This window comes from Condylura cristata, unplaced genomic scaffold, assembly GCF_000260355.1.
Source record: "Condylura cristata isolate star-nosed mole 26May11 unplaced genomic scaffold, ConCri1.0 scaffold00024, whole genome shotgun sequence".
Lineage (NCBI taxonomy): Eukaryota > Metazoa > Chordata > Mammalia > Eulipotyphla > Talpidae > Condylura > Condylura cristata.
The window spans coordinates 14,006,491-14,027,230 of NW_004567125.1; the positions used below are offsets into that span (position 1 = coordinate 14,006,491).

General features: G+C 36.6%; 1 protein-coding gene across 1 annotated transcript in view; it reads left to right on the forward strand.

Moving 5' to 3' along the window:
* POU2F1 (POU class 2 homeobox 1) overlaps window positions 1-20,740 on the forward strand; it is a 139,873-nt gene that overhangs the window by 805 nt on the left and 118,328 nt on the right. The window lies entirely within an intron of this gene.

Below are 20,740 nucleotides of genomic sequence, written 5' to 3' on the forward strand. Positions count from 1 at the left end.
GCCTGACCCGAGCCGGGCCTGCTCTCGAGGTGGGTAGGGGCGAGCGGTCGTGGGCGCGATGCGATGGCCTCTCGGGGCGTCGGGGGCGGGGACGCCCCCTCGGGGACACAACAGGGGGGCCAGGCAGCCCTCGGGGAAAGTTCCCTTCCTTAAGGGGGTGCTCTCGCGGGCCGCCCCATGTGTTAGGGGCCGTCGTCCCTCAGTTCCCGTGCGTCCTGGAAAAGCCCCTTATTCCCGGGCGGTCGTGTGTCCCGGGGGGACAGGGTTGGAGGTGCCAGACGTGATCATTTCCCGTCTTTCCATGTTCCGGGCACCCCCGCCACTGATCCGACTCTGGCTCTCAGGCCTCTCAGTGCTCCGAGGCCTCCCCCCAAGTCGGACGTTCAGACCTGCCCTCCTGCCCCGGAGGTGGCTGCCTGACAAGTTGATAATGTTTCTGCTTTCCCTTCTCCAGTGGGAGTTGGGTAGGGGCTGGGGATCCCCTCCCGGACTCTGCGCTGGGGTTTAGGAGCTGGGTGCTGGGTCCTCTCCACCCTCGGCTTAGGCTAACCTCTCTCATTTGAATAATGTCTAATTCGGGGAGGTTTATATTATTGAAATGGCCGCCTGGCTTTCCCCGCCTCTCATGTTTAGTAATTCAGACCTTTAATAACAGCCACTCACAGCCCAACGCCGTGTTTATATTTTACATTCGCCCCATGTGCTTTTGTGGTTCGATATGATTCTTTTTTTTTTTTTTTTTTCCTTGGCAATCCACAGGGCTCTTGAGATCAAACCCAGGCTGTGTTGGGAAGAGACGGGAGAGCTAGGCCTTGGCTCCTCCAGCAGTTGCCTAGGCCTCATGTTCTCTGCCGCTTGATTTATTTACTAATATCCAAAATGCCCCCCCCTTCCACATTTGAACCCCTCCTCCGCGGACAAAACAAGTCCTCTTGGGGCCTCACTAGCATTAAAACAGCTCCTAGCTAAGCATCAACTCTGCCCTGTGTCGTTTCTTAAGAAGACTTACTTATAGTTTGCAGTACTACTGGGCCTAAGGGGAAAAAAAATTCTGTCTTCTCGTTTTCAGAGGCGAATGTGAAACCTGTTTTGGTTTAATAAAATGAATCACTTTGTGATTGAACCCCCTAAGTTAAACTCTACTTTGTAGAGGTCTGCAGGATTTGTAAAGTAGTTTTGTTTCTAGGAGTTGGGGAATAGTTAAGTATTTTAGAAATTCCAGTTTAACAATTTCACCATTTCTCAGTGCTGTGTTCCCTTTTCTGTCTCTTCATTCTAATTTAAAATTTTGTGTTCTCACTGTCACATACTTGCTTATTTTAATTGTAGCACTCTTGAAAACAGAAATGGGGTTATGATGCCTTTGAGGGCTGTTTCATGGTTAGATGTGTGAACATAGAAGAATAAACAGGCATTGTGTCCACCTGATCTTGGAACTTATTCCCCTCCCAGCACACCCGCCCTCTTCTTTAAGTTGTCAGATTGATTTCATGTTGTATGTAGATTTAGGAGAGTGAGATTGTGAAAGACAGATTAACTTTTATTACTTGGAAAAAGCAATAATTTTGATTTTGACGTTTTCCTTGGTGGTTTTCTTTCCTTTTTACTTTGTGTTTGTAGTTTTTAATTTTTTTTTTAAATGTAGTGCTGTTTGGTGGCTTTCTTTTTTTTAAACCCCTTTTCTAGTACCATTTTAGGGAAATGTTGCTTAGCACTGATGTGCTAGATCTTTGAGATTATATTCAAGACATTTTATGGCCATTTGTTAGCCACATGCTTTTTTGAGGTAGCCTTCAACTTAATTTGTTATAAAACTCTAGATTTGATGGACTAAAAGTAAGCTAATTTCATATAACCAGTTCTCACCATTTTTCCACTTTCACCTTCAGCAGGTAGACCCTAAAAGCAGATGGGGGAAACAAAAACAAGCTAGTGTTCACAAGGAAGTTTCAGGTGAATGAGTGCTTCAGAGACAAAAAGCAGTGATATGATTTCATACCTTAAATAGCATATGTTTTTGCCCCCAATTCCCAAGATGTGGTCAAACTGATGATGTCACTGAACAGAGGACAAGGTGTAGTTAATTTGATTTATTGTACTGAGGTGAAGTGTAGCAGTGAAACCTTCTCATAGGGAAACCATTTATCTCAGTACAATTTCCTTTATAGCTGCAATTTAGCCACTACTGAGGGTGTAGATATTTTATTCAAGATGATAAAATGTACAGTGCATTTTACAAACAAAATTTCAATTTTTTGTTACAATTTTTGTAATACAGAGAAGGATGAGTATTGTTAACAGACCTTATATTTTGCTTAGCTTTCCATGCTATTGTGACAATATATTTTCCCAAATTCTAAATAGAGACTGTGAGTTTTATACAAGTATAATCATAAAAGTCATCCATATGTGTGCTTATTTTAGATGGATTCTTTGTGAACCAATATTCCATTAGTCTTTGTGATCCCACATTAATTGATAAGAAAGCATCATTTCTTGGTTTAGAGCACAGTTCAGACTAAAGACAGATTATTTGCCATAGAATCTATTTAAATGAATAAAGGGAAGTTGAAGAGAAAGGACTATAAATTCTCATAGATTGAAATTATGGTGTTTAAAATATTTGGAGGAAAGCATGTGCTTTGCAAACCATTCTTAAAAAATAATTTGGAATTCTTTGTGGAATATATTGAATTAGTTGGGACAAATTTATGTATTTGATTTTTAAACTTGTTCCATTGTGAAGTGGTGAGTCCACATAAGTTTTGACTTATCAGTAGGTTTCCTGTTAGACATTTTTCTGTGTATTTTAACTAATTTATCTGCAAGTGATGATTAGAATGCAGTAAAATTGCTGTGCTTTATTCTTGTTTTATCAGCCAAGCTTCATAGAGTGTTTTAGGTTACTTTTGGTCTTTATTACCTGCCCTTGTTGCACATGATAGGTGGCTTCCCACAGGTTTTCAGAAAACCCATTGTCACTTCCCTTCTGAGCTTGTTCCATTTATTTATTATAATGGTACTTTTGATTTTAGATCTTAAAAATTCATGTGACAACTGACCAAATGTTTTTAATTTCTGAAGAACTGTTCTGCTTCCAAGCCATCTCTACATTACTGACCTCTTCCCCAGTCTTCTAATGCCTTTCATTTTAGCATTGTCAGAAATCCCAGCAGCCAGAGAAAAAATGAACATCATTATTAATGTTTAAATGGTGTAATACTATGTTTTATGTTTAATTTACTACTCACAGATAAGTAGTATAAAGCAGAATAAATTGTGTTTAATTACTGCCTTCTTTGAAGTAATTGTTAATCTGTTATTCATCTGACCAATGGGTTTTAATAAGTTTTGGACTGAGAATTTCACATTATTTTTATCAAGTTACTAAAGATGATTAAAAGAGCCTTGAATATCTTAGGCAGTTGATTCTAAATAGCAACTGCCTTTTTATTAAATATGACAGCTTGAAGTTTCTTGAGTCTGTATTGTTTGATCTTGAGTTTAGTTGTATGTGTGTACATGTTTAAGTTGTGGTTTTAAAATTACTCACTTTCGTGGATATGTTTCATTTGTATTAGGAAGACTATAATGTTATGTAGTGGTGATTGCCATATTCTTAGTTATTTTTATTGTGTTTTAAATGTTGAAAACCCACAACTCATGTTTGCATATTAATCTTTCAAACACTATAAAAATTATTTTTAAAATGTTGGTGTGTGGCCCTCCCTGGTGGTGCAGCGGGTTAAAGCACAGCACTGAGAGGTTGAAGCCACTTCCGCATGAGTTCGATTCCCGCCTGCCCCCGGAGGTGACCACATGGAGGTGACCACATGGCGTGGCAGACCTCTCCTGACCCACCCTCCGCTCCCCACTCTGTCTATGGTGAAGCCTCTCACCGCCCCTGAGCCTCTGGCCTGTATCCCAGTTCTGTATGCACAAATAAATAAAAATTAAAATAAATAAAATAAAATGCTGGTGTGATTGTCATTACCTTGCTTTTATACTACAATATTGCTTTAATTATATAGTATCTGTGATTAGTTAAGACTTTAAGAGGAGATGTGTTTTTCCTAATGGAAGAGGTTGCATTCAAATAATCACTGTTTACAGAAGTGAACAAAACATCACCCTTTTTGGGTAACCTGTGTTCTTCTTTCTTAATGCTTTCCTTAATGTTAAATGCCGGAACAAACGTCTTTGTTATTTTATTAATACAAGGAACTCTAGTATTGGGCATTATAGTATGTGGATTTGATTTTTATCTCTTTGGAATTAATTCTTCCTCCTTTCCTTCTTTTCCTGGGTGTGGGAGCACTCTTTGGGTCAGATATTTGCTTAATTCTTAATCTTTATTGTGTTGCTTAAAAAAGATAAACATGTTTTTGGGTGGAATCAAGGTTGAGAAAGTTAATCATAGTTTCATAGAGAATAAGTGTCCTTTTGCTAAACAGTTCTGTACTTCATTGACATTTTGTGAATAAAGATGATCGAATGCCTTTGTAAGCTTTTATTTCTTAGGACTCAATCAGTTTTGTTTGTGCTGAAATATTTCTCCCTGTGTTCTGAACTGATCATGAGCCCTGTAAACTTTTTCGGCAATAATAGCAATGGAAACAAAATAGTCTCAATGGATCCATTGTCTCACTTGCTGATCCATTTACAGTATATTTAGAGTTTGGAATATGAGAATTGTCTTTAAGTTTTAGAACCTTGAATTTGAAGAATTCAGGGTGTGTGTACATGTAGTTTATAGGTTCTCTGTTTTTACTTTAGGTGTTAATTTACTGAGCACTGATAGGATAGCTTGTTTGTGCTTGGTGACTGATATTGCTCCTTTGTTTTTCATTTATTCTCCAGTTGAGCAGATGCTCAAGTTTTCAGTGTTGCCTAGATTTTTGCTGACAGGATTAGTTATGAGCAAAAGAAGAATCAGCAAACCTATATATTTATCATCTTATCTTAAAGTACTGTCTAGGAAACTGGATATTTCTCCAGAAAAACAGACAATATAATGTAAAAAGCACAAAACTAAACTCATTATGAGTGGTAGTAGATGCTATATGTTGACTGCTATATTGAAAGTCATTGCAAATACAATTAGTTTGTTACATGATTTTTTGCCATAATTATCTGTGTAACTTTATTAGTTTTTACATTGAATCTAAGCAATATGTATAAAGGTAAATCAGTAAAATTAGCATTATGGTAAGCCTGTTTTTTTAAGCTAATGAGTGTTCTCTTTGCATTAGGAAATACAAAGTAGAACTAGGAAATGGACATGTTGTATTTAAACAACTCACTTGTGTGTATTTTTTTTTTTAAGACTTATTTATTTATGCATACAGAACTGGCCTACAGGCCAGAGGTGCAGGGGTGCTGAGAAGAATCACTAGAGACAGTGGGGAACAGGAAGGCAGATGGACGAAGTACACTGCTGAGGGGAGCAATGGGAGGGTCAGGAGAGGTCTGCCACGCCATGTGGGTCACTTCTGAGGCTGGGGGTTGGGGGGTGGTGGGTGTCACACTGAAGCAGCTGCAGCTAGTTTGCAGTGCTGTGTCCTAACTCCTAAGGGCCACCAGGGAGGGCCCTTACTTGTGTTTTAACACATGAACACCTTTTGTTTTGCTAACTGGCTTTGTAATCTACAGAGTAAGTCCTTATTTTCAAGGGAGAGGTTAACTTTGCTATTTTCCTGTTTTATAATTATTTTAATTGCTTAATGGAAAAAAACTGCTTTTTTGCTGATTCATTCTGCATTAACTAAGTTTATTGTAATCAGTTTTTAAAATAATTAAGCATGTCTTAGCTTACAAAATATATCTACTATACACCTGGTTTTGTGACAGTTGTCTTTGGGTAACAGATGTAAGAGTCTGCTGTGCAGGAGTTGATATGTTTACTAAATTAGGGAAAATTTAAAACAATGTATATAGCTATATATGTAACAGATAATTATGATCAGATTTGCCATCAGGGTGTGTTCAAGTTAAGGACCTAAAACATCCTACAGCTGTTATAGCTGCAAGTAATTTAGATACAACCTATCCTAGAGCCTTTGCAGATGAGGAATTGTTCTCATAGTGGTTGAGTGACTTGCCTTCAGTCTCTTAACTATTGAGTAACAGGAGAACACAAGATTTAGTAGTTTCCTCCTGCCCAAGCCCCCAATCTCTCCCTTTGCTGCTAGTCAGAGAAGATTTCAAGTAGAAGGTGAGATTTTAACATTGTGCTTAAAAGGGGTAAAATGAGTTAGAGAATGGGAAGATAGGAAAGGGCATTGCAGGTTGAGTTCATCTCTCTCCTGTAAGGTAAGGGGAGAGGTTGTTGGAGGTTTTTGAGTAAGGAATCCTGTCATGTTTTAGTATTAACATGGTGGTGTGTAAGGTGACTTGAAATAGGAAGGGAGAGATTGGATCCATGGAAACTAGAATATAAAAGTGAGATATGTGGTTAGTTGACCAACTGCTTAAATGGTACAAATATAGTAAGATAATTACCTGACTACAGGAGGCTTTGAATTTGATAACCCATGATAAAGATGTTGAGGCTACTTGTAGTTCCATTACATGGAATAAGGAACTTCAGGAGAAATTCTTACCAGATCTTTACAGGAGGAACTGTTGTTTCTAGTGGCTTTGTTTTCAGTCTTTAGTTACCTAGTGACAGTTTCCTTAAAACTATAAAGTTTTTTGCTGAATTTTTACTCAAAGAATAGATAGGCAGATATATTACACTTTTAAATCTCATTCCCAGTGCCATTTTTTGTCTTTAGTTTTTTGTTTTGTACCTCTTTTATTGCTTCCATCTTTAAACTTGTTATTTTGAGTCTTGTGTGAGCTGATTTATATCCTTTCTGTAACAAGGCAGGTATAAAATAAAATTACCATAAATATGACATAATGATAATGTCTGCATTTTTATAGTACCTTAGAGTTTATAGCCACTCTCCCATTTTCATGACCTTGGTTCATCTTCTAAGCAAATATTAATATACCCATTTTATTGTTGAGTAAAATGATGTTCATGTTAAGTGACTTTCCCAGTGTCATGTGCTTAATAATAAGCATTGAGTGTGTTTGGGGAACAGTGAGACTTACACGTTAGCTATTATTTGTTCTGTGCATGGGGTAGTAATGGTAGGCAGGTTGGACTTCTATTTTGGAGACCTCTGAATGCTCTGTGTTGGCTTTGGAAATTGGATTTTGTTTGCTAGGCAGCGGGGAGCCATGGAATTTTCTTGTTGTTGTTCTGGAATACCATGACCAGAGAGAGCTCTTAATTTAAAGTGCTTAGCTAGATATGGTAAAGGGGTGGAATGGCAAAATTGTGAGTTTAAGTTATCAAGAGCAGTGCCATGAATAGAAGTAGAGAAGTTGGAAGAGGGAGCCATTCACAGCAGATTCCTTTTAGACATGTCCTTTGAGATATGATTTGAAGGGTTATATTATTTTAAATGCCTTGTGAAAATCAAGGTATGGCTACTGAAGTAAATGTGTGATAAAAATATAAATGTTAGGATTGAGATTTATGCTTATATCACTGTGTTTGGATTGAACGTTGAGCCTGAACATTATGAATTCTAGTTACCTGACTGACTTTGGTACCTACTTCTGTGGCTGTTTCTTTGAACAATCTGAAGGTGATAATGTGGGTATTAAAGGGATGTTATGGGGAGTAACAAATTGATAGCAGAAGCATTTTTAAAGCACTCTAGTAGTACCTGTGTGCACGAGAGTGAAATCAGCAATTTTATTCCTTGGGTGCTGCAGAAGAGAAGCAGTAAGTAGGTCCATTCAGTGGGGCACCTTGCTGTGCAGCTTAGTCTTTGGGAGAGAGATAATACTCCCTAATATTCTCCCCAAAACTTTGTTCAGTGGAAGCACTGCATTTCAACAAATAAAATTTGTCTTAGATTTCAGAGCTTTCTGTTGTGTAGCACCGACTTTGCATTTGCATTCTTTTACTACTTCCTTAAATAGAAAATGACTCAACAGTCCTACCTGAGAAGTCCCCTTTCAGGCCCACCATAGAATCTTTTATCAGGTTTTAATTTTTTTTCCTGATTTATTTTAGTTATTTATGCACACAAGAGCTAGAGCATAGGCCAAAGGTACTGGGGAAGGTGTGTGTATGAGAGGATTCACCTGAGCCAGAGTGGGGAGCAGAGCAGGTGGATTCATTGAAATATACCAATGAGGGGGAAAGCTTGAGAGACAGGAGAGGTCTACCATACCATATGGGTCAGCTCCCTAGCTGGGGATTGAACTGGTGCTTCAGCAGCTACTTATACCTTGATAACCCTTTGTGCCACCAGGGAGGCCCAGGTTTTAATGTTTTAAAAGGTGTTCCTAAAACATTACTTTGAAGAATGTTATGAGAGGGTGGCTATATTTTGTGGTGTTGACTTAGGCTCTTCTCTTCTTCCTCGTGGCCCCTCTATAGTCCCTGGCCAGTTTGAGGAACATGACATGAAAATAAGACTGCTGGTTTTGGGGGTTTGTTTTGATCAGGCCAGTATATGGCATGTACAGTGAGAATCCGCTCCTTTGGAATGTGGTGCCAAGTGGTGAAAGGGCACTGGGAGTTGTGGGACCTGGGTTCTAGATTACTAATTAGTGTTGTGTCTTTGGGATGAGTTACTTCAGCTCTGATTTTATTTCTTTTACTTATTTGTGAATAAGAGTTTCAAACGGTTAAACCATTGGAATTACGTTAAAATGAATTTTAGGCAGGAGTTTACTGTCAAAGGTCAGGATGGAGTTCCCATTGAAATGGGAAAGTGTCCTTTTTCTACCTTCAACCTGGTCTCAAAGGCATTTTCACAGCATCCTTGCAATTCCTACTAGGTGTACTGTTTGAAAACTATTAATCCTTTTTTATTAGAAGAGGCCTACCTACCCATTATTCTATCTCCACAGATAACTGAATTCTCAAGCCTGTGCTTCTGTCTCACTTTTCTGAATTTAGTGCTTAATTTGTGTTCATTGAACAGCATTTCATTATACATAGTCTTATTTTCTTCCATAATTGATTTGTATGAGTAAATCTGTGTTCTCCTAAGAGCCTTGAGAACGGTAACACTGGAAGGGATAGAGCAGACATGTGACAATAATTGATTGAGTGATTACATTTGGGGTATTTTCATCTTTGTTGGGTTAAATATCACCCATGGAACTTTTCAACATGCAAACACCCAGGCCTTATCTCCTGAATTTCTAATACAGTGGAAATCTTTCTAGTGATTTGATAATGTTGAATGATTACATGTTGCATTTCAGTGTTATTGCCTATAATATCTTGAACAGTGGTTCTCAATGCCCCCAAAAGATTCTATAATGAAAAGAGAAATTGAAGAATGGGAAACCTAGATCTTTACTCAGTTTGCTTCTACCTTTCATTTAACTTTTCTGGCCCACAGGATTCTTAATTGGTAAATTGTGTATTTTTTTTTTTTACAAAGTTTATTTTTACATTATTTTGAACATTTTTTTTTTCCATCTCGATTGTTTCCCATAACGAAATCACCCCTGTACCATCCCCATAGTCCAGTGCACTTCTCCCCCCACACACCCCGTTTTTGATACCATTCCCCACTCCACCCCCACAGAATGTCTCTGTGGTTGTTCATTATTTTTGTTATTTTCTCGCCTGGTCCATTATACTCCTGCTATGAGTGAAACCATCCGGTATTTTTCTTTCTTTTTCTGGCTTATCTCACTAAGCATGATCTTTTCCAGCTCCATCCAAGTTGCTAAAAGACATGTGTTTCTCTTTTTTGGTTGCTGAGTAATATTCCATTGTATATATGTACCACATCTTTCTAATCCAGTCATCTACTTTTGGGCATTTGGGCTGCTTCCATGTTTTTCCAATTGTAAATAAAGCAGCAATAAACATGGGGGTACAAGTATTTTTTTCAATCAGTGTTTTTGTGTCTTTTGGATAGACACCTAGGAGTGGGATTGCTGGGTCGTAGGGAAGCTCCATGTTTAGCAGCTTGAGGAACCTCCAGACAGTTTTCCATAGTGGTTGTACTAGTTTGCATTCCCACCAGCAGTGCAGAAGAGTTCCTTTTTCTCCACATCCTCGCCAGCAATTGTTGTTGCTAGTTGTTTGAAGATGTGCCATTCTCACTGGGGTGAGGTGGTATCTCATTGTGGTTTTAATTTGCATCTCCCTTATTACGAGTGATGTTGAACATTTTTTCATATGCCTGTTGGCCATCTGCATTTCCTCTTTGGAGAAGTGTCTTTTTAGCTCTACTGCCCATTTTTTGATGGGGTAAATTGTGTATTTTTTTCTTGCTTTGTTTTCTCTTAAAGCTGTGACATTCTTCAAAAAACATCTTGGATGAAGGCCAGGCAATAACAGATACTCAAAAGTAACCATTCTGTGTACCATTTTATCATATACAGAGCATATGATAGGCCTGATCCAGTCTTACCAACAGAGAATAATAGGTAGTGCTGAAATACTAAGCTTGTTAGCAACTATAGTTGTTCTTAACGTGGAGCATTTACTAGATTATAATTAACCAACATGTCTAGCCTTTTTGCATTCATTTAATTCAATAAGTATTTATATAGGTTCTTCCATTCTTTGTCAGGAACCCAGCATTGGAGAAAGAGTAAATAAGATATACATTAACTAAAACACTCACAGTTAATTGAAAAAAAAAATGGATTACTCATAGTATTCCCATAAGATAGATACATAAACATCAGATAGGGACACCTAATCAGGCAAGAGGATTTGGGAAGGGCTCCTTCATGAGGAAGTGATGTTTACAAATTAAACCAGTCAAAACCTTGAGAGTATGATATGGGCTGAGAATGTTCTAAGGAGAGGGAACAATATTCTTAAAAGTTGTGAAAACACAGTATGGCTGGTCCAGGAAAGTAAAATTTTGCTGAATAGCTGAAGATGATTTTCAAATTTTGAGATCTTCATGATCTTTTTTAATGGCTAAGAATACAGGCAGAATTTTTGAAAGTGATTCTGTACCATCTAACAAATGCATTAATATCTAGTAACAGTATTTAATAACGTGACCATCTTGCTGTGGAAGTGATTGTACTAAATACTTTACATGCATTTTCAGGTTAGTCTTTACAATGACCCCAGAAGGTGGGTACAGTTGTTTATCCTCATCTTTCAGGTGAGATAACTGCAGTTTAAAGAGGCGAAGTGACACAACTACGTCTCTGACCTGTTTTAGCAGCGGGCAAATTGAGAGCATCAACATGTTCTTATCCATTAACTTCTGCTTCACTCACTTGAATGATAAAACACTTAACTACTATTATTTCTAAATTTATCCTGTGTGCTCTTACACATTTACCAGGTCCAGATCATGTGGTCTAGAATCAATGGTGAACTCTTTAACTCTATCTTGCAATTTGGAGAGGTGCACAATGCCAGATCTAATGTTAACTTAGCTTTTAGGCATTTCCAGATGTTTATTATAAATATATTTTGAAGGTGCTTGTGATAGATTGCTGATCCTGATAACCCATACATCTTGAAGATAATTTTAAACAGGAATCACAGTGTACAGACCTGAGCTTCCTACTTCCCCTCTTTTGTTTTCTTTCTTCTTCTTCTTTTTTTTTTTTTAAAAAAGGATTTACCCAGGTAAATAAACATACATATATTTTTTTATTTGCTAGGTGAAACTTCTGGGTAATTGCAAAGAAAGTAGATTTTTTTTAAAGATATTTGAACTTTAATTGGGTAACTTATTAATACAAATGACAAATGATAAATTTATTGTTGAGTTAGTATTTAGGGTCACTGTAGCTGATAAAGGGTAATTCAGAAAGGTTGGTCAGAAAGGCCCAGGAAGTCAGCAAAACAACAGTTTTCACCTTGTCTTGTCTTACAAGACTGGAAATATTGACGTCTGCAGGTTTCGGTTCTTTAAAAACTATTTTTACCCACAATTTTTTATGAATATCCTTCCACATCTTACCTCATTCTTCATTTATTTAAATATATTTATTTATACATACAAGACCTGGGGTATATGCCAGAGATGCAGGAGGTAAGAGGATTCACCAGAGACAGAGTTGAGAGCAGAACAGGCAGATCTACTGAAATATTCTGCTGTGGGCAAGACAGGAGAGGTCTGCTGTGCCATGTGGATCAGCCCCCCTGGCCGGGTTCAACTCATGCCATAGTGGCTGGTGATAGCTTGATAGCACTGGGCCACCAAGGAGGCCCAAATCATCCTTTTTAATGTCTGTGCAGGATTTTATTATTTTGATGGATCAACATGTTACTTGATCTTTTTTAAAGTTAGATTTTTCCCAGTGTTATAAACATCAATACACAGTGTTTTATTTTTATATATAAAGTCATATGCATAGAATTGTAGAGTAACAAACTTAAAAGTTTATGTATATGTGTCATATATATTTGTTCACAGTATTTATTAGGTCAGTTTTCCTACAATCTAAAATTTTTCTAGGTTGATAGATGAAAAAGGAATCAGTTTTTGTTTTCATATTATGGCTAAAAGTTGAGCATCTTATTCAATTTTTAATTCTCTTTTACATATTTTTCAAACTTAATGGGGAAAATGGTTTTCTGTATTCCACTGGTTCTAGTTCTTTCAGCTAAAAATTTGCAACTTCTTAAATATTCTTTCTCCATGAGTACCTTTTTCCTCTTTCCTTTCCTCCCTACAGTTAATTCTTACCCCATTTTTAAGAAGCAGTTTTGGGATGAGAGTCCACTGTGCGTCCCTCCCAGGAAACTTCAGCATTTCCCATAGCTTCCTCCAAGTCTTCTAAACACAGGCAGAGTTAACTTTTTTTTTTTTTTAAATGCTGTGGTTACCCTTTACTTATTTGTCTTAGCACAATTAACTTGTTAATTTTCAGATTATCCTAATTTTCAGATTATCCTAAACTCTATCAGGTTAGGGACTGATTTTTACCCTGCTTGCTGTGTACTTGGTGCTCTGTAAATATTGAATAATTTTTTGATTTTCTGCTTTTCTCTCACTGCTTCTTTGGTGGCTGAAGATGAATTTGTGTCCTTAAGAGAGCCTGAGGCTACCCCAAAGTATGATCATTATATTCTAAAATTGTTACTTGTAAATTCTTTATTCTCTTTCATAGCCTGTAATATATTTTTACACACACACATACATGTATGTTTTAATTTTTTTAAAGATGTATTTATGCTCACAGAGCTGGGGATATAGGCCAGAGGTGCAGGAGCAATGAAGATTCACTAGAGACAGAGTGGGGAGCAGAACAGGAAGACTGGAATACACTGCTGAGCTGCTGAGGGGGGAGCAACAGGGAGACAGGAGAGGTCTGCTGCACCACTTGAGTCACCTCCCTGGCCGGGGATCAAACTTGTGCTGAAGCAGCTGCAGTTAGCTTCGTAGTGCTGCATTTCAACCTGTTGTGCCACCAGGGAGGGCCTGTGTTTTAATTTTTAATCGTATATTTGAAGGGAAGGGTTAAAGAAGGAAATATAATTCAACTTCTGAGTAGAGATAGCTCAGTAAGTGTTGTGTGTGAACCATAGTTGACATACATCAGTGACAGTGTTGTAAAGTCCCTTGGTGTTGAGGAAGAATGACAGTGACCTTGAAGAATAAAAGCTCTCTTACTTTCCAAGACTGTTTTGGGTTATTTAGAAAGTTAAGTGGGTTAGTAGACTGATTATTGTAATATATAGCATTTTCCCTAATACATGAGTGTGGGACAAGTGCTGAGATGAAAAATGTTTAAAATAAGTCTTCTTTTTTCCAGATAATTTAAACAAGCATTTTCTGTGTTTTCTTTATCATCTGTGATTGTTACTTCTACCATTCTGCATGACAGTTGTAGAATACTAGATATTTCTAGATATTATATGTAACTTTACCAGAATGGTAATATACAAAGCCCTCTTTTACTAAGGTTTATCTCATTTATATAAATAAAAATATTGTATGACATTCTCTGATCTTTCCTCTGCTCCCCTTCTCTTTATGATCATTTTTTCCCTGTCTCCATAGTTTTCAGCTCTCAATTAGGAGTTGAATGACTTTTACTTTTTAAATCCATGTATGATATTTGTAAATCCTTTCTTTTCCCCATATCTTATGTGACGTTTTTTCCTGGCCCCTTAAACTTAGGAAGGAAATTTTCCTTATGATGTATTATAATGCCTTCATGAAAATTTTCTCCTCTCTTAATTTTGCTTCTTCCCCGCATTTTGGTGGCTTTTTGAAATTTATAAACTATAGGAAGAAATATAAAATAAACATAAAAGGTAAAATATAAAAATAAAAGAACTAATATAAAAATGTAATGCTTAATTTCAGTGAAGCACAAATATTTCTGTGAACTTTGTATTACATGTTGCAAAAAACCAAAAACCTAGTCAATTTATGTTTATAGCATTTGAAAGCAAACTTTTCTTTTCAGGAAAGCACAATTCCTGATTAGAAGGAACTTTCTTGTAAACTGTCCCTGTGTAATGGAAGCAGTAGTGGCTGCTCAGTAGTTCCTCTGTGGATATACCAGGAACTTCCCAGACCCCTCCACAGGGCAAAGGCATGGTGCTAGGGCACCCAGTGAGACGGTATCCATGGTGGGGCGGAGAGGACCACTCAAAACAGAGTTCAACTTAAAATGGAAATAGAATTTGTAATAATTAGAAGAATGGGGAAGTTACATATCGCTTAGGTAATCTTTCAAAAATACTGTTTCTCTCAGTTTTTAATAGGTTATAAACTTCATGAAGAACCGTGTTATCATTGTTCACATTATTAGAGTTACTGGGGTGCCATGGAGACTATCAAGAAGTCTTCAGAATAAATACCAGACAGTACTGGGTTTGAAGTATTTGTCAGTGTTTATTTTTGAAGTTAGAGAAAGATGATGGTCATGCTATTTAGGGAGATACCTCGCAAGGAAACATTACTTTGGCTCATTGGCAGCCTGCTTCTCAGAAACTCAATTTTGTTACCATACTTGCAAGTGATTGAGTTCAAGGAAGCTGACTCTTGTTAACCAAATATAGGGTAGACAAAAATAGAAACACTGCCTGTTTGTGTTAACCTATAAATCTATTATGAAAAATAGAATTTCGAAGTAGGGCTACAATTCTCTACCATTCAATAGTACATTATTTTGTTTTAGAGGAAGCGGGTTATAATCAGAAGAGTTGCTTGTTCTTCCTTGTTGCTGGCTAAGGACATTCATGATGCCAATGGTCAGGCCATACCTTCTTTGTTGGTTGTAGTGAATTTTGCCCTGAACAGTGTGGTGCAGGACACATTCTGGAAATTTTTGTTCTCTAGGCTTTCCTTTATTTTTAATTCAGACACATATATGTCCTTTAAAAAATTGTCATTGGCCCTCCCTGGTGGCGCAGCGGGTTAAAGCACTGCACTGAGAAGCTGAAGCCACTTCCGCATGAGTTCAAATCCTGCCTGCCCCGGAGGAGACCACATGGCGTGGCAGACCTCTCCTGTCTCGCCCGCTGCTCCCCTCAGCAGTGTACTTCGTTGATCTGCCTGTTCTGCTCCCCACTCTGTCTCTGGTGAAGCCTCTCACCGCGCCTGAGCCTCTGACCTGTACCCCAGTTCTGTATGTACAAATAAATAAATCTTTAAAAAAAAAAATTGTCATTAACAGGAAGAGAACACTAGGTTAACTAGTCCATGGAAAAGTATTTTTAAGTAAATGGAAAGATTGAAATTCAATATTTGGATTAAATATAAACCTCAGCCTCCCATGTTCCTGTTCTTGCCATGTGGCCAATAGGCAGCTAGCTCACCATTTTAATAAATGCAGTGCATATCTTTGTATAGTTTTCACTGCTTAGAAGACATCTAAAAGTGCTTTCTTTACACAGGCAACAATTTAGGTGGTAATTTCAGTGCATACCACAAGTATTCATACATACTTTATAGTAAAACTATTCTGGTGGCTTAAATGGCTGTAGGGTCTACATTATAGTCAAGTTTGACACTCCCCATATTTCCTTTTATTTTTATCTTAGCAGGTGCTGGGATAAAATAAAATCTTGAAAACAGAATACACAACCTCTCCAATACCAGGTATTTTGCAAAAGCTAATCACTTTAATGCAGACATGAAAGTTTCCTGTCTGTATGAAATCAGAGTTTAGAAGTGTGGAATGACTGCAGTTGGCATTAGGTAGCAGGACCAGCTTGTAGTGGGACAGTTGACTGTCCATTTGAAAAGAATTGTGTATCAGGATCATAACATACAATATAAAAAAAAAATGAGTTCTGGGCACCTTAAAGATTTCACTATATAAATAATATGAGAAAAGTATTAGGAAAAAAGTAGGCATAACTTTTGTTTGAGGGATGGAAAGATTTTTTAACCTGATACACAATTTGGATGTCATAAAAGAAACTTAACTGTAAAATATTTTAGATTCACCTGCCAAAATACTCTATGAATGTAATTATGTTAAACAGGAGAAAATATTAATAGCTTATATGAATGATATATTCAGTACTTTTAGACAAACAATAAACAACAAACACTCCAGTAGAAAAAATGGTCAAAATGTATGAGTAGGCTATTGACTTAGACTAGGAGTATAAACATAAAACCTGATGAAGAGCCTGAACTTGAGAACTTTCTTCAAGTTAGAAAGAAACCTTCAAGATGAAGAAATGAGAAAACGTTCTTTTGATGAGGTTGTGGGGAAATAAACATGTTAGAAAAAATTAGTGTTGAGAAGATTACTTGGCCATTATTTAGAGGTAATTCAGGAGTGTTTTTTATATAATTGTAATTTTATTGCTTTAGAAGAGGAAAATTGTGAAATAGTTAAATAGCTTTCATGAGAAAATGAAGCACAATTTTGTCACAGTCATTGAAATGCCATGTCATTAATAGGAAGAAATATGCATTGATATCAAGATACTTAGGTTACTTGACTGAGAGATGGAAGAAGAGCATCTGGATAATATTTGCATAGTCCTATAGGATATAAAAAAGTAGAATACGGGCCCTCTCTGGTGGCGCAGCGGGTTAAAAGCATAGCACTGAAAATCTAAACCCACTTCCGCATGAGTTCGATTCCCGCCTGCCCTGGAGGAGATCCACATGGGTGGCAGATCTCTCCTGACCCGCCAAGTAGAATACTTGGTTTCTTGTCCAGCTTTTGAAAAGATTCTCCTCCCAGTTGTGCCACTATGGTTTTCAGCTCTCTGAATTAAAATTTATTCATTTGTAAAATAGAATCATGGTAAAGAAGGTTTTGTCTATTTTCAAAATGGGAATGGGAAGAAAAGGATGACTTCAGGCAAAATTTTATAAATATATTTGTGAAATTTCTTAATGTCTTCTCATTCATCTTTCCATTGTATGTGTTACCTCTTTAATTTAGAACCTCTTATTAAGTGTGTGTATATGTATACGTATACGTATATGTATATGTATATATATACACGTATATGTATACGTATATGTATATGTATATATGTGTGAGTGTGTGTGTCTGTATATGCAAAGCTTTACTTTTTTGTTTTAATTGAAGTATCTGGTTCACAACAGTATTAGGTTCATACTGGATGCATGTTCTCACACCACACCCACCACCATCATCCATTATGTCTCCCTCATTTTTGGCCTTGATTCTACTGTCAGTTTTCTAGGGTTTATTAGTTTTATCTCACCCTTGGTTTTGTTTCTCTGTATTCTCCATTTAAGTGACACTACTTGTTATCTTCTTTCTCTTTCTGACTTATTTCACTTGGCATTATCCCTTCCAGTTCCACCCATTGTCAGAAATAGCAAGTGTTCATCTTTTTTGTTGTAGCTTGTGTAGTACTGTACATATGCCACATTGTGCATAATTTTTCTAACTCCTGTCCTTGGGCACTTGGGTTGTGGTTGTTATAGTGCTGCAATGCACATACAAGTGCATACCCAGATTCGTGTTTTTGGTTGCATTCTTTAGGTAGATAACTAGGTGTAGAATTGCTAGGTCATGTGATAAATCTATTTTTAATATTGTGAGCAGCTGCCATACTGTTTTCCACAGGGATTGGCCCAGTCTACATTCCCACCAGCAGTATACAATGCATCTTTTTTCTCCACATGTTTGTCAACACTTAAACTCTTTTTGATATGAATTATTCTCATAAATATTAGATATAGTTAAATAGGATTATCAGATCTTGATCACAGGCTCTTATTTTCAGATTTTCTTGAATTTTAAAGTCTGTAGTTTAGAGAGGTAAGATCTGGGAGAGAAGAGTAGGAACATATTCTGGCAAAGCAAAACTATTTTTTTTAGAGAATCGTTGTTACCCTTTATGAAACTCCAGAATTCATTTCTAAAAGTGAAGGCATTTGTGGTAATAATTTGTAAATGGTATTGAAATTTTTCATTCAGGTAAAATTCTACTATATCTGAAGGTTTACATGCCCCAAATACTTTTCTAAAGCTGTGATAATTTTTTTTGTAAAATTGTTTGTATTAGTCATTCAATTTGAATAAGAAAATGAACTTTTTAACTTGTTCTTTCTAAATGACAAGACAAAATAATACTTTTTGGGAGTAAGTTTATTTCTGCTTATAGATATAAAAGTGTGGTCTTTGAGGAGAATGTTGATGTTAGCTAAGCTATTATCAAAATTCACATATAAAAATAGAACTAATGTTAGTCATCAGTAGAAAACCTGCTGATTTTAACACTTGATATTGGAAAGATAGTTTAACAATTTTCAATGTAAAATATAGTTAGATATTTGGTTTTAACTCATCTAACTCATTTGTAGCATGAGATGGACAACTTTGTATGGGCCTCTGGCATACTATTGAGTTAATCTTTTCTAGATAATATTTATAGATCTGGCTTTTTTTGCAACTGTATAAAATAAAGGAGTTTGAGAAACTGAATATGTGCAGTTATAGTTTATCTTAATTTGATCAAGCTAGAAATTTGTCAAGCTAAAACTAGAGGATTAGAAGAAGCAGGAAATAATTAGTAATACAATGCTAAATTTCATGTACCCAAACTATGCTTCATGAATTATTTTCTTGTAGTTTTTGAAATTTAAAATAAGAAATACAGTTGTAGCAAATGAATACTTCTGGGAGATTTAGTGTTGCTTGTTACTGAGAATGTTGTCCTCTGGTCACTAAGAAACATCTTTTAGATGTTAAATAACTAAGAAGTTTTCTTGCTGGAGAATGGACTGCTGCTCCCACCTTCCCAAACAAAATTAAGTATATTTTCTTCTTCACTTTAGCCACTAGGAATCTTGGTACCAAATTATGCTGTAGCTAATATCTTACTGTATTTACATAGCAATTTATGCTCTTTTTAATCATTTAACTTCTCTCTTTTTCTTCTATATTTTCTTTTTCTCTTTTTACTAAAATGCTTGTGTATGTGATTATTCTTATAAAATGTTAATACACTGAAAAAAATCTCGGCCTTACAAGTAATCAAAGAAAAGCAGTTGTAGCAACATTGCAACGCATTTTCCCCCAAACCAGCTATTACTGATTTACTAATGGTTTTCAATACTAAAGTTTTAGGACTACATTCTTACACCTCCATGTATATATTTGTATATAGTGTGCTGCACCCACCACCCTAGTTCATTGTGGAGTTGAGCAGGAAGTGGAGGAGCAAATTGTCATCCAGGGAGCAATGGAGGGATAGAAAACCAGGGTGAGTAGAAGAGGTCTTTAATGGAAGTAAGGAAATGAGATTAATGAGGAGAGCGCTGTTGGATGGGGAAAATAGAGTATCAGGAGGAACAGTTTGGATGATGTCAGTTTAAGATCTGCTCATTGGTGAGAATGACTGAAGTTCATTAAAGTTGAGGTTATCGATTCACCTGGGAGAGCATGGGTTTATGTTTATGGAGAGAGTACTATGAGGAACCATGGAGTGAAAACATCCTTTTCAAGGTGTTCTTTGTTATTATTTTTACCCTTTGATTGCTGTCAGATGGTAGATACTCATTAACAGGGGTTATATTTACCTTTGTAATTGACAGCTTATTTTTATTTATGTGGAATAATGCAAAGGCTTAAGTGAAAAGGTGCTTAATATGATCAAATTCTTCCATGTGTTCTATTTTTCACTTATTTCCCAGAATAACAACTTAAGTTAATAGTATTTTAATCTTTGCAGTCATTCTGGGCAATCTGTTCTGGCATTTTCTTTCCAGAAAACAAAAAAGAAAAGAGGATATGAGATGTAGAATAAATGGATGGACACTCATCTTTCAGGTTGCTTAAATTATGCAGATAGTTTTTGGGGATAGCCATCTTGGGTTAGGTAGAAAGAAAACACTAACCATGTCTTGGGAGTATTGTTTTCTTTGTTATTGTTTATTTTAGTTATGTCTAGGTGGAATGTTGTAGGTGCTTCACAGAATTGTTAAATTAATGGAAAATGGCACTTAATCGTGTTTTTATTCTTGAGGATGATACCAGGGGAACATCAGGGACAAGAAGTAATCTTTGCTTTGAGAAAATTAGTTTATGTTTAGCATTCCCCTGAGAGGATACAACTTTAGGGTCGAACGTTGATGTGATGGATACAAACAGCAAAGGTGTGCTGCAGTCTGTTGGTTTTCTATAAACCTTGACATAGCTCAATCTTAGTGGACTCTGGAAGCCTTTTTTTTTTTTAACCAATAAACTGGATTAAGTTGACTTTATAGATGGTTTCTAGTAATCTGATAAACAAGAAATCTAAGTGTCTAGAATATTAGTTTTA